This window comes from Leptonotus elevatus, chromosome 1, assembly GCF_054856555.1.
Source record: "Leptonotus elevatus isolate MCC_2025b chromosome 1, RoL_Lele_1.0, whole genome shotgun sequence".
Taxonomy (NCBI): Eukaryota; Metazoa; Chordata; class Actinopteri; order Syngnathiformes; family Syngnathidae; genus Leptonotus; species Leptonotus elevatus.
Window position 1 is genome coordinate 4,802,130 of NC_141239.1, and position 23,448 is coordinate 4,825,577.

At 38.1% G+C, this 23,448-nt stretch overlaps 2 protein-coding genes across 2 annotated transcripts in view; one reads left to right on the forward strand and one right to left on the reverse strand.

Annotated features, from left to right (window-relative positions):
• Positions 1–9,916, reverse strand: part of LOC147180463 (intraflagellar transport protein 57 homolog) — a 69,542-nt gene extending 59,626 nt beyond the window's left edge. Inside the window, exons 1-2 of the mRNA XM_086071968.1 lie at positions 9,857–9,916; positions 8,740–8,799 (exon numbers count right to left, since the gene is read on the reverse strand). The gene's annotated coding sequence lies outside the window, so the exon portion shown is untranslated. The remainder of the gene's footprint in view (positions 1–8,739; positions 8,800–9,856) is intronic.
• Positions 9,167–23,448, forward strand: part of tnr (tenascin R (restrictin, janusin)) — a 216,626-nt gene continuing 202,344 nt past the window's right edge. The window contains exons 1-3 of the mRNA XM_086071928.1: positions 9,167–9,195; positions 9,717–9,948; positions 10,109–10,323. The gene's annotated coding sequence lies outside the window, so the exon portion shown is untranslated. The remainder of the gene's footprint in view (positions 9,196–9,716; positions 9,949–10,108; positions 10,324–23,448) is intronic.

Sequence of the window (23,448 nt, forward strand, 5' to 3'; positions counted from 1 at the left end):
AAAAGTACCCCCCCCCCCCCCCCAACCCTGTGCACAATAGTGCACTTTACCAAATAAATAACACTAAAAGCAAAGAGACTTGCAGGTATGCCACAACTGAGACAACAAATGACGATACGATAAAAGAACAAAAAGTGCAAAGAATATTTTTCGACAAAAGTGCTGATTTAGCAACTCAAGCTCCTCGGGCAGATGTCTTGCTGTGCTTCCAGTCAGCAATTTGCAAGCGTCCGCAGGACTCCGTCACTCAAAAGCTACTCGTCTCCACGTTCGGGCTGGAGGAGAACAACCAGAATGGCGGGTTCCCACAGCTGCGCATGCTTGATGACTTTGAATTCAATTCAATGAATCCAACAGTCAATCAGAGACAGAATGTGCGATTGATATGGTTTCCATCATTTGGTATGCACGAACGAGTAGCTGTCACGCTTTCCCGCAGCCATACTCGGATTTGCTCATAGGGGGGAGAAAAAAAAAAGGCCCATACTTTGTCTGCCAACATCTGGGCATGAGACGAGCAAACAGAAGCAGCGCAAAAGGGGACCTCAGGCAACTTTAAAGATTCAGGAGCGATGTGAAATTAGTGCTGTGACTATGGAATCTTTTTAGAATCGATTAATCTATTGATTATTCAATTAATGAATTGATTAATCAGATAAATTTTTATTTTGCATTAAAATGTATTACGAAAGCATTTTCCCCATGATTACTGATTATTAATGAGTGATTGGTGTTTATTTTTTGTACTTTGTATTCGTATAGTGATTTAAAAAAAGGGGGGTTTGATGTTACTGGTTTGGTCATTGTTCTCCAAAGTAAAAACAGATGTTTGCAAATGTCTATATTATATTTTTTCTATATATTATATATATGTCTATATTTTGATTAAACACAGAAGATAATCATGAAGGACTACAGAAATCAGTGAACAATTACTGTTGATATGTTGAAATCAGAGGATTTGGAAATTTTTAATAAAAAAAAAAGAGAGAAAGCTAAAGAGAAAGTAGGTACAAGTTGAAAGGAAGGCAGATCTTAAAAAACAAAACAAAAACAAAAACAAAAACAAGATTTAGGACCAGACTGATGGAGCGTTGTGTTTCAGTAAAGCTTTTAGCTTATGGAACAATCTTAATAAAGAAATCAAAGAATCCATCCATCCAATTCAAAAATTACATTTAAAAGAATGACTCAATCAATCTTACTAAAGAAATATGAACAAGATTGCCATTGTCATTTGTTGTTATGAATGTCATAATTCATATTGTAAACCGAGTACAGATGTGACTCAGACTAGCTGTCACAATTTTATTTTATTTTATTATTATTTTTAATTTATTTATTTTGCTGTTGTTGTTTATGTTTTTTTTTTAATTACTTTACCTTGTAAATGGACTCAGGGGAGAAACGGGGCAGACAGAATAAGATTTGTCTTCTTTCTGTTCCTTTTCATTGTTTTATATTGTCTTTTTCTTTTACAAATGAATGAAATAAATCATTGAAAAGAAAAAAAGGCTCCTATTGATTACTCGATTCTTAAAATAGTTGCCGATTAATTTAATCATCGATTACTTGTCGATTAATTTTGACAGCTCTGCCTGCCATTGCAGTTGCCCGCTGAGCATTTTCATTTAAAAAAAAAATGTGACCTTTTTTCTTGGTTCTAAATGGGCATCAAGGTTGACAGTATACTCTTCCCTTTGCCTGCCCCGCTAGTTTATTGTGTTTTGCCACGATTTCTATTTTTTTTGTAACTTTGCTTCTCCCGTTTGAGTCGATTCCTAGTTGTGACAGAGTTGCAGTGTGAAGGGAAAATCCGTATTGATTGGAGAGTGGGAGGCTTTATCCCCTGTCAGCACTCGTGATCCTTTAGAGACGCGCGCACACGCATGAGCTTACACACACTTGTCACATGAAGGGCTACGGAAGCGTATTGCATTCACTTGAAAAAAAAAAAAAAAAAACTTCTGTTATCCTGACTAATTTTTGGGGGGAGCTTTGTTTTTGTTTTTCATTTTTGTTTTTTCAGAATATTTTTTTATTTTTTACTGAATATTTTTTTTCTGTCCAAAAAATATTCTGAAAAACAGGCTGAAATGTTTTTTTTTTTCCGAAAAACAAAAGGAAAAATTACTCAGAAAAACAGGGAAACTAATTATTTAAAAAAACAGGGAAAAAAATATTTTTAAAAAACAGGGAAAAAAAATTATTAGGGAAAGCAATTTTAATTATTATTTTTTTTTACTTCTGAACTCCAAGTGACTTGTTGCAGATTGGCAGAAGCGGACACTTACCCGCATACATATGTAATAAGATGGTCATGTTTACTTACTGGCTCTCAATAAAGGAATGAATGTGTATACTGTATTGTGGTTTGTTCTCTAAACTCTGAGGGAAAACCCTTTAAAAAAATTATTCAGAAAAACAGAAAAAAAATATTCAGAAAAAACGAGGAAAATATATTTCTTTAAACAAAAAAATAGGGAAAAAAATATTCAATAAAACAGAAAAAAAATACTCAGAAAAACAAAGCTTCCCCAAAAATTTGTCAGAAAAACTGGACTTTTTGTTTGCTTCCATAAGGGGCAACCCTCAATAATTTTTTTCTTTCTTGTGTGAAGGTCTTCGTCTAATTCCGTCTTACTTCTTTTCCCATGAAGAATGTGTCGACATCCAATGCCTTATTGTGTCGCTGCACTGGAATTCGCGTCCCAGACTGAACAATTGTATTATTATTCAGTCGGCGTATTGATGTATGCTACTTTTCTTCTCCTCTTCAATAGCGATTTGGCAGTAGCAAAACAAAAGCGGGCGCGGCCTTATTTAATCCGATATCACGTCTTAGTAAATATAAACATTGTTGCCTGCAACTGACCTGTTAAGCCTTGTTTGACAATGCGGCATGAAGACAATTGGGAGCAGTTAAGGGCACGGCGATAAGAGACTGTTGTGATCGAAATCATTGCCAAGCATCAAATTTTCATGAAATGCTCCACTTCACCATAATGGACTACACCACAATGAATGGTCGCACATTATGGGATATTGAAAATGCATTAGTTTCCCCATGACTGGTTGTTAGGAGAGGTAAACAAAACACAGACGTGGGCAATGAGTCTTATGGCTTGCGGTTGAGAATAATGTTGCATATCCGTTGAAAAAAAACAGGCGAAGGCGACGCACCTTCAGGGGACGTATTATGAACCGACTCCTCGCAATTTAAAATAGTTGTCTTAATAACATAGCAGTGACATGCTTTTGTCAAAAGACCCCAAGGATAGAAAATTATTTCATTTTCTGCTGTGAATGCAGCTTTCATTACCACGACAACCGGGGGCGGAGCCTGAGCCTTGCGTCTAAAATGGCTACGATTTGAGGGAGCAGAGCCCAGAGTGTTTTTTGTTTGTTTTGTTTTTTAAAGCCAGCACCTTTTTAAGACAGTAAAATCATTTTCACTCCTGGAGGCAGCACTTCCCATAGAGGTGTGCCTTGAGATACGAGTGATCCGGATTGCACATTTTTCCAGATACGAGCCATAATTTTTGTTTTTTTTTGCTTTGTCTTGAGATATGAGCGCTATAAGGTGGCTGCTATAAGCCCGACTAGCCTAATGCTTTAGCTTTAGCTGTTTTGGCATTAGATTGAATACATATGTATAAACTAGGGGTATCAAGCGATTAAAATGTCATAATTAATCGCATGACTTCAATAGCTAACTCACCATTAATCGCAAATTTTATATCTGTTCTAAATGTACAATACAATGTACAGTAAAATTAATTTAATGTAAGCTTTCATACTCTTGTTAACATAAACTAATAGAAATATGCCTGCATCTTTTAGTAATTGATACAGTAATTTCATAAGAATTCCTCAAATTTAGTTAAAATTAAAAAGATGTACTGTAGTGATAAAAGAGTGTGATATTGATTTGTGTTGAGGTAATTTTTCTGCCACTAGATGGCATAATTGCATTTCTAAGGCGGTTACAGCTCAGTGCATTTTCTTTTCATATTAATATCTAATCATTTTTAAAATTGTAAAATACAACTTGACCACAGTATCCACAAATATATGCATTATTGTCAAATTTATTACTGCTAAATTTTGACCTGGACGTGTCTTCTGTGTTGCGACTGGAATTCCCCCAAGCCAGTACAAGCTTTCCAAGTAAGGGGCGGTCATTAATCGTGCATTAAAAAAAATTTGTGGCGTTAAAGGAACTTTAAATTAACTCAAAATTAATGCACTAATTTTGACCCCCCTAGTATAAACAGACTTTAAAACTGTTATGTGATATTTATCCTCTGCATAGAATGACTGTGATTAGCACCAAACTGATGCGCTCATAGAAGAGTTGAGATGTTATTATGTATCTCACTTGAGCTCTGACAAAGAAACAAGGAGTGCTTAGAACTCACGTTGGATTCATAATAATGCCTCAATAGATAGTATAGCCGTTTGTCGTATACTGCCCCAAGTGGTCAAGGTGACACACAAGAAGTAGTAGCCTTTGATTGATTTTTTTTCTTTGTGACAAAAACTGTGATTTTTCCTCATTAAAATGTACATTACAACATTTTTACATTACAAGTTTTCTAATAGATTGATGGCATTTTTATTCATTTAAATTGGAAACCTGTTTTGAGTTACAAGCGTAGTCATGGAAGGCATTATACTTGTATCTCAAGGCACCATTGTACACTATTTTGTGTGTATTTTCCGCATGGACACCCCCCAAACACAACCACAATAGAGCACTGACATCTTCACCAAGCAATCAAGTCAAATCAAATCACCAGAAGCTAATGCTGTTAGCTATTGTTCATCTGTACATCCAACAAAACTCAATGCAGCTCTGCTTACCTTTTGAATTTGACGTGATAGCTGCTCTGTAGCACCAATTAGAGATTTGGGTCTTTCTGCAAAATAGTGCCTCTGCATAAAAGTGCTTTGGGCAGTATAGCCCAGTGATTGGACTCTGGCTATCACTTGAAAGTGGCACTGCATCTTCACCTGGCCAATCTGATCATATATTCCCACCGAATTGAAGTCAAATCATACAGCCAGGTCAAAATGATTGCTCTTAATTTCTTCTTCCTCCTCCTTTCTTTCTTCTTTTTCTTCTTCTTCTTCATCTTCTTCTTGATCTTAAACCTCGCCTCACAAAATTCATTTCTTTTAACTATATTTTTCAATTCACTAGATTGATACGTGTAGCTATATACTGTGTATTGATACTTATTCATCCCATGAGGGAAATTAAATGTGTTAGATGTGAGATGCTAATGAGATTCATGTGAGCATATTTGCATATATTATGTGACTAGTGCACTTCATGCCAGCATGGATGGATTGAGTGGGGAGTGAGGAATGTAATCTCAGTGAGTAGATTGACTAAAGCAATTTATGTGGGTATTTTTACATATTATGCAACTCAACTTCATGTTTACGTATAATCTTACTGCAGTCTACTGAGCAGTTGTAACCTTCTTGTTTGTATATGTATTAGGGGTGTGCCCAAAAATTGATTCTCATAAGAATCGTGATTCTCATTTAGTATGATTCAGAATCGATTTTAAATGTCCGAAAATCGATTTTATTTCAATTATTTTATACTGTCTTGCCCTTGTTTGTGTGTGCCTTTTTTTGGGAGCACAGTTCATGTTGTACACGATTTGGCCACTTAGGGGCAGTGTGGTTCCGCTTGTTCTGATACACTGTTAAGTTGTAGCCACATAGAAGCAAAAAGTCATGATCAAGTTATTCCAATAAAAGTTTTTTTTTTTTTTTTGCAGTTTAGGATGTTAAGATGCTTCTCTGCATACATTCCTGAAGCATTTTGTATGAATAGTCGTTCTTTTGAGTGATAAAATGCCACGAGTAGCGCGCTAATTAGCATTAGCGAGTCAGACTGGAGTAGATCATGACAATTCTTTGCATATCTATAAATTGAAGCAGAAATCATTGTCAATCAAATAATTTGTAATCTAAAATCTTTCTGAATCGATAATCGATTCTGAATCGAATCGCAGGCCCAAAAATCGGAATCAAATCGAATCGCGAGACAGTCAAAGATTCCCAGCCCTAATATGTATGCATGTATTTTACTGCCCTCTGGTGGCCAAGTAATGCACACAAGAAGGAACCGCCCAGTGAATATATGAAATCATGATGCACGAACTGTTAAATCTTTACATTCTATTAAATGATGTTATTATTACCATATGTTTTCTAAAATACAATACTAGGAGTGCTAAAACAGGTATCGGATTAATTACATTGTATTTATTCCAATTGGTTCAGAAGTGCTGAAAAGCTCAAATAGAAAACTGAAACGTTTTCTTGGGTGCTCCAGGTACCTGACTATTAGCATACAATCCATAAAAAATAGTCAATAATTTCTTTCTATCTCCCATTGATTATTCCTGCTCGAGTTGGCTCCTCATGTGTGACCGCCAGCATCAGGTTCCCTGTCCAAATCTGTCTAATGACACCCCCTGCATCTCTATCTATCTCGGCCAGTTTCTCAGCTCTCTGCCCACACGTTAGACTTTATTATCTAGAGTCTCTTTGCTGTTATCCTCCAGTGACGTGAATGGTCTTTGACTTCCCTCGTCTTGTTGGCGATCATTGGACGCAGAAGTTGAGGACTGTGTGACTCACTGAGGGTTACGATTCATCTCACCTCTCGCTTTTGTATGCCAGAGCAACTTTAATGTTGGATGCTGGTGATAATTATTATCTTTCAAAATGTTGAAATTGCAGCACTCTTACGTTTATGTGTCAAGAAGGACTTAATAAATCACTTTGTAATCTTAATTCATGTGTACTTGATTTAGGATGATTGCCATGCAGCCATTAGAGCTTCAAATTACACTAGGCAGACATTGAAGTGTTATTTTCCACTTTTGTGTTGGTATGGCATGCCACAAAATATGTTGGGTTCAATTTTGGGTTAGACGAGACATTTATAGAGTATCCTTGGAGATGTTTGTCACACTCCTTTTATTTATTTATTTCGACTTTCAACAGTTCCTGACCACAGAAAGCAGAGCGCTGTCACGCTGAGCTTTAATGTCAACTCCCGTTGAAAATGTCGGCTTCTAGCTCAATGCGCCTGACGTTGACACACTACCTGATCTTACAAAGTCTCTATCTATCTATCTATCTATCTATCTATCTATCTATCTATCTATCTATCTATCTATCTATCTATCTATTAGGGGTGCGAATTGCCTAGTACCTGGCGATTCATAGGTCACAATTCGATTCAATATCGATGAATCCCGATATGAATTTATAAATTTATTATTGCGATTTCCCCCCCCCCTCAAATTTAGAAAATACTAATCAGTAAACTTGTACAACTTGTAAGATTTGTATGAACATGTATTTATTTATCTGAAAATTCAGGTTACAGTCTGTTTCATGTTTGAACAGCACTGAAATAAAAATATTTAGGCTTAATGTTCCATTAATATAACATTCTTCCATGCTTAATGTGTGAATCCTAACCCTTAAGTAAGACGTTTTGTTGAATATTCCCATAAAAAATGTATGTTTAAAAATCGATTTGGCCGCATATTGAATCGAGAATTGCGCACTGTAATATCGCGATATATTGCCGAATAAATTTTTTCTAACACCCCTACTATCTATCTATCTATCTATCTATCTATCTATCTATCTATCTATCTATCTATCTATCTATCTATCTATCTATCTATCTATCTATCTATCTATATTTATTAATGTGATATATTTACACGTAATGTTATTTTTAGACAAATCTGTAATCAAAACAGCCGTAACGTATTTCCGGGAAACTCTCATAACGCAGCGCCCTTTTCCGGCAATGCCATCGCTGTTTGTTTTTCTTCAGAGAACCTCGACCAGTTGTCAGCATTTTGGAGTATTTTTTCGTCATTTTTTTTTTACGAGTGTAATTGCGTGCATTTGTCAAGGCATGGAAGAAGAGGAGAGATGACAGTACGCCAAGTGATCACTACTGTGTGCCCACATAAACAGGTTATAACTCTCTCTTGTTTTTTTCTTGTATGCTGACCACACGGACGCCGTTTGTTAACACCAGAGCTGTATTTTGAAGCTTAAACTTTGATGTGTTGTTATTCTGTTTACGATATTATCTAATGTTTCTGCCTTTCTGGCGTTTTGACTTTTTGACTTTTTTCCTGCGTGTATATTATTCATATGATGCCATTTTATTGTATTAAAAAACATGAAAATATTTATATGAGTCATTCTTGCACCGCTGACAACGCTGTCGGATTTCCAAAGCAACCCGCTTTTCAGCATGGCATTAAGAGAAATGTCACGATGGGCTACCATAAAAAAATTACGATAAATAATAAAAAAAAATTAAAAATAGTAGAGGCATTACATCTGCTTCAAAATATTGACAAGGCAGAGATCGTCGGATCCCGTCGACGAAGAGGAGAAGGCTTGGACGAAGAGGAGGCTACAAACCAAAGATGGTTGATTTATTGAACATATTAGCACATTACAAAATATAAGTTGAAGTTACACTAAAAATTTGAAGAAAGAAAATATTGTGTGTTTGTATGTTTAAAAGGAGTTGGAAGCACAATAACTTATATTATATATATATTCTTATCCAATAAAGTATCATTAAAAAAAAAAAAAAAAGGAAAATGTACAAGTTATGAACAGTTAGCTGGCAAATTCCATCTGAAAAACCCAACACCTCAACCTTACCGTCTGACTGGTAGGGGGCAGGGGGGTACTGTGTGGACTCCAGTGGTCCTGGGAGAGGAGCTACAATACATAATTTACATTTGCATTAAAAACAAATGTAGTAAACAAAATAGCTTTAGTAGCTACTCAAACTGCTTGTATTTACGTGTAATAATAATTTTAAGCAATGACATCATTACCAGAGCTCAAGACGTTAAAATTACGGCTCTGTGTGATCTAATTAGTAGTTTTAAAATTCTGATAGAGATAGTGTTAAAGCAAGGAGCGACTCCTGTTCTTTTTCAGTGAGTTAAAATTTTTGTCTTAGAGTTTTACATCACATCAACAATGTGCTCCGCTGAAGTCTTGTAATTTCCAATCGAGCCACAGGGGGCAGCATGATGCGACTCAGATGTCACTTCCGGGTTGCGTTGGTTTGATTGACCTGAATCCACCTGCTGCTCGTTCAACAGAAAGGTTTGCTACTTTATACTGACATTAAATCCTCCATGTCACCTGAATAATGTTTAACTGAAAATATATTTAGTTTGTTACAATTATTTGTGTGTTAATCAACTGTGTTGACTGTGGACTGTGCAGTAATAACTATTCTAATTGTGAAAACGTGATGAGAACTTTCAACTTCAACAATGTACCTAATTGATTGAAATTCAATTTTAAGTCCAAGTGTTGTATCTGAAGTAAATCATGGCTGATTGGTGAAGTTTTGATATTTTATATTGTTGCAAATTCAAATAGTTAACAAACTTTTGTGTGAACTTCCAAATGGATGCAATGACACATGCTCAATTCATTAAAATTACATATGCAGAAAGGAGATTAAAAACTTTGGGGTGTTTTGTGTTGAGATTAGTAACTGTGAATTGTTGAACACAAGTCCAATTAATTCTATAAAATTCTACATTTCATTTAAGTGCTGTTTTTTTTTTTTTTTTTTTAAATATTCATTTTCCATTTTGTTCTTATTGTTGGTACAGAGCCAGATTCCGAGGAAGAACGTTGCACTCGTGAGGCACAATTTTAGACTCTGAGCAGCATGTAGAGAAGACTGCCACTAGAGGCTGCACTCTCTGTGACACCGGTGCGCACATCGATAAAGAGAGATGGAGAAAAGTACCTGAGAATTCAATGGAGAACGGGAGAAAATAAGACGGTGAGCTCGCATCCATCAGTCGGCCTCAGCGGGAGCGCGAGTGACAGAGTGAAGAGGTAAGTCGGAGTGAGCATCTGACAGTCTGTGAGAGAGTGAGAGAGAGAGAGAGAGAGAGAGAGAGAGAGAGAGAAAGGTGGGCGGGGAGGCGTTTCAGCTTCCCAGCAAGAGAGCAAGTGGAGCAGCTCGCTCGGCTCATCCTCACATCCTCCACTGCAGCTGAGCGGATGAGATGAGAGAGCACATCTGAGCCCGGTGCCAGCAGCCAGGACCACCATCACCACAAACCAGAAGAAGGCCGACACCTCCATGAAGACGTGTAATAAAACGACAAGTGGTCCAGGACTTGCGTGAACCGGCCGCTGTTTGACAAAGAGCGCGGACGTGGAGGCTGCCCGAATTCGGAAAGCGTTCGGCAAGTCGCATCAGATCAGGTGAGTGAAGTTGTCTGAAGTTGCGTCGTCCTCTCATGGCGGTTTATCTGCGCTACCTTGCAAGAGATGCGAGGTAGACATCCGAGGAGAAGCGACAGCGTCCTGGATGCTGTGGTTTTGTTTAAGTTGTTGAGCAACAATCGCTTGCCTTAATGAACACGTTTTTGTGACAAAGCAAGGTAAGGGGGGGGCATTTCAGGTCTAAACTCATGATGTAATGACTATTTTTATATATTATATGCATTTGTGGGTTTAATGTTTTGACTTTATTTTGTTTTAGAATTGCTTGTCAGCCTTTTCTAAATGCTCTCAAGGGGTTGTATAGGTTGTACGTTACTGAAAGATAATATTTTGATCATCTCCTGTAAAGTTGTTAGTAGCCAAAATATTTAGATGGATGCAGGTAAATGCAGCCCAAATAATAAACATGAATAAATTAATATTTTATGGACCGTATCAACCGCATCATCTAAACATAATTTTCTTTATGAATCAGAATTTGTATATAATTCTCGCAATAGTAGGTGTGACCGTGTACATGAAATTGTGGCTGGTGAGCTGAGTAGCCCAAAATCATGAATAAATGCTTTTTTTACTTTTGGAATTTCTTTCTTGGGCTGCTCAATTATGAAGAAAATATTAATCACGATTATTTTGGTAATAATTGAAATCATGATTAGGATGATCATTTATTTTTTTGGTACAAAACAAGAAAATGTTTAAACGTGACCAAAAATTAATAAGTCAAATACAATTCTTTGAAACACTATAATTATGCAAGTTCCTTTTGGATGAAACAAAATTTATTAAAATAGTTAATACAACTGTAACTACTCAAAATTTGTATTAATAATCTTTTCTTTCTTTTTGGGGACGATTATGCTGATTTTGAAATTGTGGAGTATAATAAGTGAAAATGTACCGTAACATAACATAAAACCACCATCAAACAAAAGTGGCTTATTAACAAAAAAATATATATATATATATATATATAAGTTCAAAAAAAGGAAATGAAGCAATTCTTCAGGTCGAAGAGCAAAATAACAAACAAAACTGACCTTATAAGACCCAGCCATGCAAATCCTATGTAAAACAAAAAAATGACGTGGATTTATCAACTTATAACAAATGGCGTCTGTCGTTAGTTAACGATTTACGCATCACCTTCATTACCTTTCAGCATGATTGCTATATGATGAAATGCTTAGCAAGAGGATTCAGACCACTCGCCTCTCCAGCAGAGTTGCGAATGTTCAAACTCATTAAGGAAAACACTTTCAACGTCGCCATTTCTCCCGCTAATCGCTGAATGAACGTCCCACCTCGCTGTCCAATTTGTAAACGCCCCGCCGTGCCCAATATGTCTCGCCATCTATCTGCACACGTATCCCGCTCTCTTTCCAGTCTCCCCTCCCTTAGCTGTCCAGCTGCCGTTGAACCCCACCCTCCCCCCCCCCCCGCTTCTGTTTCCCTTCCGCACCGTCCTGTGAAGGTTATTGCCATCTATCGAGTTGCTTTAATTTGTCAAATGAAAAGCGAGACACATTGTCCGTAGTCACAGCAGGGGGACGGACGGGCATGAGGATGCGACTCAAAGTGGTGCTGATGTGGAAACCTGAGGAGGAAAAGAGAATGATGGGAAAATTGTCTAAGCTGTGAAAATAAAAAAGTCTATCTGCAAAAAAGAAAGGAAAAAAAAAAGCCACTCAGTTACCCACAAGTTAATTTTTGTCACTCTTCTTTTCTTACTTATGTTCATGATGCATCATACTGTATCTGGCAGAGTTTTATTTCCGCCCTCCCCGTGTGACGGTGGCATCATCGAGCTGAAACTCAGAATCTGAGCTCCCCCCCCCCCCCCCCTTCTCATTCTTATTCATTTGAGCAATGCATGCGTTAGCGGTTAGCCTCTGGCGTTTCACTCTCAAATCCCGACAAGTGGGGTACACACATTATGATTTTTAACATCTTAACTGATTTTTAAAATGTGAGACTCCATGCCCCCCCAAAAAATCCAAAATACTTGCCGCTCTCGTGCGTGTACTCAAGATGACCAACACAACCCACTACACACACGCGATATCGCCGCCGGCGAATCCGGATTCTCTAACCCCCAAGCCAAATATCACACGTAATACCAAGAATGACCTGTGAGAGGCAGTATAATACAGTGAATCCCGAAAGCCAGAAAATACAACAAAGACGTCGTTGCTATCGATATTCTATTTTGGCGAATTACTTTTGAGGCACGTTATCAAACATTTAACACAACCAGCTGATGCTCAATTTTTGGAATCTGACTTAAGCACAGACTAGTATAATTGTCAATTAGGTTTTTCAATGGGGATCGGAGGGGGGAGGTTCTGTCGTTGCTCCACTATAAATTTCAAGTTTGGAAACAACTTTACTGGCGCAGTACTACCAGTAGATGGCAACGATGCACCATTTACGATATGAGGTCAGAGAAATAACTACCTTTTGTTAAACCTACCTTGATTTTTTTTGCTTGTGAAAAGAGTGAATTTATCCTTTCATTTGGTGCATTTGGTGTACATATAATCATTGAACAATAAGATGTTTTGGATCTTGAAAAAGTCAAAATGCTCTTGAAAGGCTGGCAGTGAAGGATTTTTAATTGGCTGTTTTGAAACACAAAGTCTGTTATTAGCCCAACTCGACTTTGACCACACACACAAAAGGAAATATTGAAGAGTTTTAATATTTATGTTGACTCGGGGTAATCGCTCTTTACATGTCCCTGACGGGATAATCGCTCAGGATCATTGGACATTCGGTTATCAGGCCTTTTCTGACCATGATTTGGAGTGTGTGTGCACAAATTCAGCCTGACATGGGCTTAACTGTATGTGTAGAGAAAAAACTTTACATTAAATGTGAATACCTCATTGAGAACAATATTAACTATTAATATTCAAATGACCTGCTCTACGATGCCAATTTGAAAGTAAAATTTGCAGTAGTGATGTACACAAGCTACTGTAATTTCATATGGCAAAACGGTCCCACACTTTCTCTGGCGTTTAGCAAATGCCTGCTCTAGGAGTTTGGTGTTTTCATTAAATGTGGTAGAAAGCAGGCGTTGGATCGGTGTGGCGGTCGTAAAGCTTCTCAAATTGGTGCTAAACTGCAGTTGGGGACAGAAAAAAAATATCTTGCCTGGAGCCAATTTTGCAATGGCAATTTGCAGGGAATCAGAGCAAAGCCTAAACTGTTAAATGCTGATGGCCTCAGGTCTGTCCAGAATGATACCTGAAACAAAATTGGCAATGGAAATATACGCGTCTCGTGCAGTTTTATTACTGTTGGCATAGCCCTTCGGAGGCAGTGGAACCTCAACATTTGAACTTCCTTAATAAAGGGAAAGTCAACCCCAAAAATGTTTTGACAATATGTTCTATGTAGCCCCACCATCTAAATATGGCATTCTGGGTAATATTGCGTCAGTGACATTTAAGTTAAGCAGCAAAATCCAGCTGTTTTTAACCATCTCTGGGGACGACCATTTTGCCACTTGCTGTTTGTTTGTTCGTTTATTTCACAATATCACACAAGTCTTAAATACAATTACACATCCGTGCGATCAACAAAGTCTTCTTACGACGAAATATACATTTTTGTTTGAATTGTGAAAAAGGACACCCTAAAATGCTATGAGCTTATTAACCGGGGGTCCAGGCCACCATCCTTAGCAAGAATTAATTTTCATGACGAAGTGCAGTGTATTAACTAACAAATAATGAATGTCATAAATTACTAACAAGTGGTCATTCTATAGATAGATTTTGTTGACTGAAGATGACATCAATGTTGCTCAAGTGTCAGGTAACAACCAATCACAGCACAGCGTCATAAAACAGGTGAGCTGTGATTGGTTGTTGCATGATTCCTGAGCAAATGTGATGTCATCTTCGACGGCAAGTGTCAAAATGGCCGCCTCCTAAGATGGATAAAAATGGCTGGATTTTGCTTCATAACTCATATAAGTAATATTAATCAGAATGTCATGTTTGGACTAGTGAGGTGACATATAACATATTGGCAAGAAATTTTTATGGTTGACTTCCACTTTAACTCATTCGCTCGCAGCCATTTTCACTGAAGCAACTCCCTTTGCTCCCGGCTGTTTTACTGAATTTTGACAGATTTTGCAAGGCCCACATAATATTATGTTCTAATGCTAAAAATAAGGAACCTACAAAAAGAAAGATCGGAATCTCTTTCATCAGGAAAAAAAGTATAATTCTATCTCCTTCCGTTTTGCAGCAATTACCATTAGAATATAGCTAAATTTCATCATTATTCCCAAATCTGTTTAAAACAGTGGGGACAATAGCTTTTTGCCACATGGACCTGGTTGATCTCTTATACTCTGCTGCCACTTGCTGGCCGTTTTTGTAATAACTACCATTCTTCCAGCATCCCTCTTCAGTTCAGAGGCTGCATCAAAGCTTTCTGTATGCTCTAGCATAAAAAACATATAAATACGTCTTTCGGAGCATGGTAATATTAAAAATAGAACGTATTTATACGTTTTTGGGAGCAAATGAGTTAAGGTTGAGCAATTTGGAAACTAAAACTGAAAATAGAACGCGATGCAACACCGACAGGGCCACTTTTTAGTACAATACTTGGAAAGCGAAAACAATTTTAAAATCCCTTGTGCTTCATCCTAATGTAAGGAGACTCACCTCCCAGTCAAACTCAATACCGCGCATTCATATATCCGTTTCCATTATCATTCACCACAGTCGAGTACTCAATCATTATTTTCGCCTTTGCTCCTACTCGGTTGGGCTGTTGATGGATCTCCACCGTTTCTGATCTTCCGTGGCTACCAGGAGCTTTGCTTTTGAGTTTTAATATACACTTGACAAAACTGGAAGGCAACCAGTATTTCGGAAAGGATTATGTTTCCACTTCATAGGTGCCACTGTATTATTATTGAATTGAAAATGGCTGGAATGAAGCAATCTCCTCGCACGGAGCTCAAGGGTTAGTTGTTTGTTGCTGGGCAGTAAAAAAAAAAGAAAAAAGAAGGAAATCAGCCTGTGAGAGTCTCAGCAGTGTGCTTAAATCGCAAATGCAAAGTATTGCTATAAATTGCGGATGACGCAGGTGGCATTTGTTAACCTTTGCACACACCGCCGCTCCTTGTGCATTAGCGCCACTTCTTCCACTGCTTTCAACTCATTCACATCTACTTGCCCGCCAGTGGGGAACTCAACAAGACTGCCACGGCCTTGGGTAGTCATTAATAATTTACATAATTTCTGGAAAATTGTTGCGCTTCCTTTCCTTCAGTGTTAATTGCACTAACTACACTACCGTCATTACTCGCCATTAGGTAGACAGTTAAATGTGGACCTGGCTGGCTTTCATTAGTGCCTGCGTCATCTATCTGATATGTTAAGATTGATTCAGAAGCTGCGTTAAGAAGGCGGGAAACATCGGCTGTGCGCTCAGATGCTACTATAACAATAAATTCACAGTTTCCCTCAGTGCTTATTAAAAAAATAGTGTAGCTGGTTCACCTACCGGCTAATTGAATTTTTAATGTCTCAGCAATTAATAGTGCGTGTCCATCCGTTGTTAATTTCAATGTGAGCTCTTTATACCTAAAATATTTAGTTGGCTATTTGAAAATACAGCGACCAACTATTTTCCACTATGGTTGACTTGATATTTCCTGACCTTTACTGAGGCAAGGTGCCCATTTTTACATAAGGTAAACAAAAATACTGAAATAGTGATAAGTTCATCTCATTTTGACTTGCTCAGTTTGAACTCTGGGCCTGTTTATTTTTTTGTTATTGAGCGGCAACAGGTGGACACACACGTTTGTTGTACCTTGTGCCATCTAATTATGTCTTTCACTATACATCGCTGACATAGATGACCAAAGATGTATTTGTAATTAATGAATAATGTTTTTTTGGACAAACTAAATGAAGTTAGAACATTTCCTGTGACACCGCAGATCTCTCCCGACAAAGCACTTTGGTTGGTAATCACTGGTTTACATGGAAACAGGCACCTCTGTGTCATTATAAATTACGCTTTTCCATTTTCCATGAGCTCAGTTCCACACCGAGATGGCCTTGCTTTGGCTCGAGTGGTCGTTTTTCCATTATGCTTTTTTTGGGGGGCGAGCAGTTACAATAGCACCTCTTTTCAGAATCGTCTCGGAGGTGGTTCTAAAACGCAGGCCGTCATGGGCTGTGTCGTCACTGTCGTCTGATTGGACTACAGTGATGCAGCAAGGAATTTCGCTCCACAAGCCCATTTCCCTTTTACACGGAACTGCTCGTCGCCAGAGTAAAAAAATACCATATAATATACACAGGGTTGGGGAATCCAGGTCCAGAAAGTAAAAAGCCTGCCACAGATTGGCTTTAGCCACAGGTGCTTCTACTTAACTGGCAGGTAAACGATTTCAAGAAGTATCTGTTGAGTAGAAGCACCTGTGATTAGAGTCAAAGGCCGTTTCTCAATATGCATTCTTGTCCGTACTTACGTCCCTGTGATGTCTTGAAACGTCATCTGTCGCGGCCCAAGTACTGTTCCAATTGCAAGTACGCAAAAAGCCATAAGGTTCAAGCAAAGAACGCACGGAATACCTGGATGTTATGCTTCCTGGTTCTGACGCATTGCCGTAACTGTGTACCACGTGACTCGATCTTATATAGTTATGACTATGAGTAATATAATAAAGAAGTTTCATTTGAAATTATACGTGGGATTTATCCAATTTAGGAAGTTATAGGAAAACAATTTTCTGGAAACTCACCGATGTTGCAGGTTATCTTTAAATATATATAGTCAATCATATTTCATTTATATTAATATATTTATATATAATATTTATATATAATATTAAAGTTGTCCATCCATCCATTTTCTGTACCGCTTGTCCTCACAAGGGTCGCGGGGTTGCTGGAGCCTATCCCAGCTGGCTTCGGGCAGTAGGCGGGGTACACCCTGAACTGGTTGTCAGCCAATCGCAGGGCAAATTAAATTAATTAAATTAAGTTGTGTAAAAAAAAAAAAAAAAAACTATATTTAATAAAGTTGTGCATGTTAAATATTATTATTTACGCTCATAAAAGGGGAGGAATACTGTACTTACAAACGTGATGCTGGTGGGGGGCAGCAATGCACATGCCGTGCCTAGTCAGCCGGAAATGCAAGAAGAAGAAAGAAGAAAGAAAAAACATGATGGTCCTCCGCTGCCATTTGTTCCTTGGAGTACGAAATGCATCTTGGGATAATTTCTCAGCCAAGCCTTCACCAAGCAACAACCGATGGATCCTTGGTTTAAGCTAGCAAAAGAGAACGACATCCGGGAATTCCTTGTGGTCTCGGCTTAAGCATACCTCAGATTGGAACAGTACTTGGGGCGCCACTGATGACGTCTCACGAAATCACAAGGACGTAACTAAGGTTTTTAACGATGTATGTTGTACAAACACATTTTGAAACATCAACATAGTAGTACAAATTCATTGAAAGCTAGTCACGTGATAAAACTGCGATGAATTACTGAAATACGGCAGCGAGATATGCGTGCTTGGGAAGTACGTTCTAGAGACCGGGCTTACCAAGACCTGACTCGTTGCGTCACAAGAACGTACTCTGTGTTCTTGATGTTGTAGCTAAGAGCTACATGAGTTAAGTATCTTACTGTTTATATCATCTACTGGGCACATTTAGTGCTTGCCTGCCCTCTACTGGTTAAGTTCTGAACATCTAAAACCTAGTGGCAGGTTATATTTTGGAATAATTATTGAAGTGCTCTTTAGGACGTTCAGAACTTCCTTTCCTGTGTTTTGGGGAAGCTTAATGTGCTCTATTGTCTTTAAAGCAAAATTTAAGTCAACCTATTTTCAATAGAGATGTAACGATATCCAAACATCACGATACGATAATTATCACAATATGGTGGGGAGGTTGGTGATATCAATAAAACTCATGCTACTGTGTAAAAACTCAAGATATTGCCCCCCCCCCAATTTTTTTTTTTAATATATTTGCTAGTATGCCTGATCTATATGAGAGATAATCACCGCAGCGGCCAAAACATTCTTAATTAAAATTGAACTGCATAAATAAACTACATAACTGGAATACAACCTCACCTTTTTGTTACAGATGTGCTGCTTTTAAGATCGTGACATGACGACTAGGATATTGTGGCAATTTCAATATCACGATATCACGATATTGCAGTTATCGTTACATCCCTAAATTGACTTATTCAACTTTACCCCCCCTCCCCAGCCCTACATATATGCAATTAACATCATAGTGTTTTACAACAACACTGAACCAAAATTACAATTTCAGATGAAATATTGAAGCTTGGGGTAAATTTTTTTGAACAAGTCTCGAGCCACAAAGCGTAGCCTGAAACAGGATCTCACGATTGCTTGAGCGCACGCAGACTATAGAAATAATTAAAGAAGGTGAAAAGGATGTTGGAATGACGATGGGCTCCTTGTGGAGCTACATTCAATACACTCACTCGTTCATGTTTTGCTGTTTTATGCTATATGTTGATTTAATGGTGTGGGCCACAATGTGTGGATTTGTTTGTTTCCTATGTTGTTTTATAACGAACCATTCCCTAAACTACGGCGCTCTTGTCTGTTGATCTCTTGGCCACATTGCACTTTATTAGCGAAGCAAGGATGAATGTAGCGATTATGCTCGTCTTATCACACACAGCACTTGCCTGGGGTCACACACACTATCGAGTACAGTATGTGTGTGCTTCTCTTTTTGCCACTAAAATAATAAAGAGAGCAAAGCAATTTACATACTGACAAAAGAAGTGTGAAAGGAAGCGCGGCTTTGCAGAATGCACAGGCCAGGGATTGTCTTGTTTGGCCCGATGCTGTAAATTTGACGAATGTGGACTGCACATCAGCACTGAATCACAGAAGCGGGACGGCAGTGTGGGCTGTTGTTGGAAGCTTGGCTTCACTGTGCGCCGAACATTGAGTGAAGAGAGAAAAGCCTTAGAGGATCTTAAAGTGTGAGCTACCCGTTTGAAAAAAATAAATATGTGGAGGAGAGCAGAGTTTGACAGTCGGGATTTTCTCTCTCTTCTGTTCCTCTGAGGCAAATGGTCCACGTTGGACCATATTGTGGACGTGATCGAAAACTCTTACTCGAGTCGCTCTGTGCAAATAAATCAAACATAATCTTTACAGTGCAAGTCCAGTCAAGAAATTCTTTGCAATATGTTCCACAAGTCTAAACAATTTACTTATAAGAATTGCATTCGTGAAATAAGAATTTAAAACATGATTCCACCCGATTTAAGCCATCCATGAAGGCTGACGTTTTATGCACCATCGCCCCCTGCTGTTGATAGATATTGACGTCAACGTGCCCACGGGCTCGCCTTGCAAACGTCCCGTACCTAAGTCAACTAAGAAAATAAAACATCTTCATTAACAACATTAATTTTCATCTTTGTTATCAAATTTAATATGTGAGCCTTTGGGATTGATTTTAAATGTATTTATTTTGGTATTGGCGTCCGTTAGCCGGAAGAAGGAAAGTTAAGCAGTCTTTTGGGAGTTGTGGTCCTTTAACTGTGTGTCATGTAGAAGTGACGACATCTAGCGGCACCCAATAAAAAAGCGCCACCAGATGATGTTGCTCCCGGAGCGACAAACTTGCGGGTTTGTCTGTCTGTCTGTCTAGATAGCTAGATAGCTAGATAGCTCGATAGCTACCTAGCTAGTGAGCGATCTATCTGTCTGTCTGTCTGTCTGTGACTCACAGATAAAAGCGAGTGACTTATGGTGTTATGTGTGGAATACTTTTCAACAGGAATTCGTGGCACAAATGCAATTTCCACCAATTTGGTGTGTCTCACTTAAGAAACATTTATTGTAATTCAAAGTCTGTGAACTGTAGAAAGTACCTGTAATTGATGCGTGTGTGGATGCTTGTCTTTGATATGTTTTTAAAATAATATTTTTTGTTGAGTTTTTACTACACAATACTTACTGTGATCTTGTACACAAAGAATTCACAGAAAAAAACTAAAACTAATACTAAAACAGATAAAAAACCAAAGTGCAACATTTTCGAAAAAACTACCAAAAACAATCAAACCCGCTCTGAAAACTAATTAAAAAAAAGAAGTCAAAATGAAATAAAAACTAACTATAATGAAAAGCTATTATAATTTATAGCCCGTATCCAAACCCAGAAAACAGGTGAGCCATTCAAATCTTGTGTAGTGCAAGTAGGTCTGGATGTATCATTCTGCCCCCTGCTGGCCGAGACACACAATTTCCATTGAATTAATGCATGAAATCATGATGCATAAACTTTCATTCTGTACATAATTTTTTAATTATGTCAGTACGGTATGTTTTTAAAGTAAAATACTGTAAAGTGATATTTTCTATTAAATTCTAAAATTACAATTCCATTTTAGTATGTTTTTAAACTAAAATACTGTACAGTGATATGTTCTATTAAAAAAAACACACGTTCCATCCGTGCTGGAATGGATTAATATAATTTCCATTCATTTCAATGGGGGAAGCTCATTTGTAAGTCAAGTTCCAGTTTCCAGGCTCCACCAGGATGTACTGTTACATTGCTTTCTGATGCCAGCCTGTGCAATGTGCCTTTTCTTTCTTTATTCCTTTTCTCTCTGCTTTTTTATTTATTTTACAAGCGCCCGCCTCATGACTCCGTGATTTGCTTGAGTAGTTTTATTTTTAGCCGCCATCTTCCAGTCCTCCCCAGCGTTTAGGGAATCTGGGCAAGCTGCGTTAATGGTCCTCATTAAGGCAAGTCGCTCAAATCCAAACTGGAGTCCTTCCACTTTAAGTGCCGCATAACATTTCTGTTGTTCCTTTCACCCCACTCGCGTTCTCCCGCTGACACTCCACACATCCCTCAACAGTTAATGTCCTCCCTCATCCTGCTTTCTATTTTCCTCTTCCACCTGAGCAACTGGGCTGAGAAATAGTCTGTAAAGGTCTTCCCTATCTTTCAACCGCTCCTTCAGATCTGTGCTTTTTCGAGATGTTTACTGTGCAGCATAAATCCCCCGGTGCTACTGTCTGCTTGTAGTTGAAATGTGTGAATTTGTGTGTACGTGTGTGTGTGTGTGTGTTTGTGTACATCCAATGAGGAAGGCATTTCAAATGACCTCGAACTCTGTGCTATTTCCTCTCCTTCTGTGAAGTAGAAAGCAGAAAGTTCAGGTGGCGAAGCCCCCTTAAGGGTCACCTGTGAAGGATGTTCACATACACAAACACGCGGCCCCAAGAGACGCCTTTAGCTGGCGGGTAAATATGCTTTGGTTCTGTTTACACAATAACTGCACTGCGGTGCGCCGCGGACGCTGTTTGATACCTCACTGACTAGGGATTATGTGAGGCTTTTCAGTCATTTTGATTCTTATCCAAACGTTCTCCTTTTATGTCACCTTTTATACGCAGGTAAGTCAGACTTCATGGAGAATAGGTTTTCTGTTGGGTCGACTGGGTTGGCTGGTGCGCTCGGGCTAAAAACGGGTGCATTTTTGTGCTGGGGCAAGTCTAGTTTAGTATTTTTGTGAATTTGGCAGTTGCGCCTTGATAGGCGTTCCGGCGTATTCTATTGCACGCCCCCGGCAAATTTGGCACTTTAGTGACCAAAAGTAGACTAGATTTTAGATGAGCAAAAAGCAGGTCTAAGTTGTGCCGCAGGTACTGGTGGATTTGATCGAGGAAGCAGGCAAGCAGACAGATTCTGAGCTCCGTGTGTGTGTGTGTGTGTGTGTGTGTGTGTGTGTGTGTGGGAGTGCAACAATAGCTCTGAATTATTGTTGAAATCAATTTATTGAGCAAGTTATTATAATTTTCATCTTAAAAATATTTTTGGACATTTAATCAAGGGTGAAAGGCAACCTCCGAGTGCCACAGCGGCCAAATTTACAACACACTCAAGTAGGGCTGGGATTTAAAAAGTCAAAAAATCGATATTGAATTGGTTTTCCTTTTCAAGCCTGATATCGATTCATAAAACCATAAATCGATTCTTTTAATATCTCTTTTTCCCATACATTATAAACACATTTTAATTTTAAAGTCCAATGTTTTTGTATCATACTGTTTTCTTGAAATTTACTGTTCACATGAATTCAAAAGTGTTTTCTCACATTTACGAAAAACCAGACATATTGCACTTTAAGAAAATTCAGAATATTTTAAATTTCTACTTGCAATTATTGAATTAGAATTGTGAAAATATTTTCATCTCATCCTTGCTGATGTCAATGTTTGCGTAACACTTAAGTGATTACAACACGTGTTGCTTTCATTAATAAACTAAGCCATACACTCAAGTGTAGATCTTCTTGCCGTTCCTTTTAAATGTACTTTGAATTTCGATCTTTTTAACTTGGCTGTTTGAATAATTTATTGATCATTTAATCAAAAATGCTGTGCTTAGTGAATTTTTCATTTGTCTCACTCTGTAACTTGACGTTCTTTTGCTGCCTGTCTTGGCCAGGTCTTCCTCTTGAAAAAGAAGTGTTAAATAAAGGTTTAATGAAATGAAAACTTTGCCAATTTAATTAGAATGATGGGGAGCTGCTTCAGTTGGCCGTGAGTCAGCTGCATTCCCTCCCACAATGTGGCCAACGCACACCATTACCTGCGCTCGTCTAGAAAAATGCTTCAAGAAAGAAAACTCTACCCATGCGCACAGACTGACTGCAATTTGCGCTAGAAAATTGGGTCTTTTGTGTTGGGGGTGGAAACATTTTCTTATAGAATGAGTGAAAGGATACATTGGACTTGCGCCCTAAAAAATAAGAGTCCATATTTACTTTCAAATGAAAAGACTCACTGCAGGCTGTCTCCTCCTCGACTAATTAACCTCTCAAACTGTCAACCAAAAAAGCTAGTAGAAGGCTAATAAACTGTCAAGTCGGTGTTTGTGTGTGTGTGCTGAGTGGACACAAGTGTGTACCTCCCAAAGGCTTTTTCTTCATTTGTATAGTAATTCAGAAATATAATATTGTTGTATTGATGACATGTTTTCCTCTTATCTAATTTATGTATTGTTGTCCTCAAGCTTGGT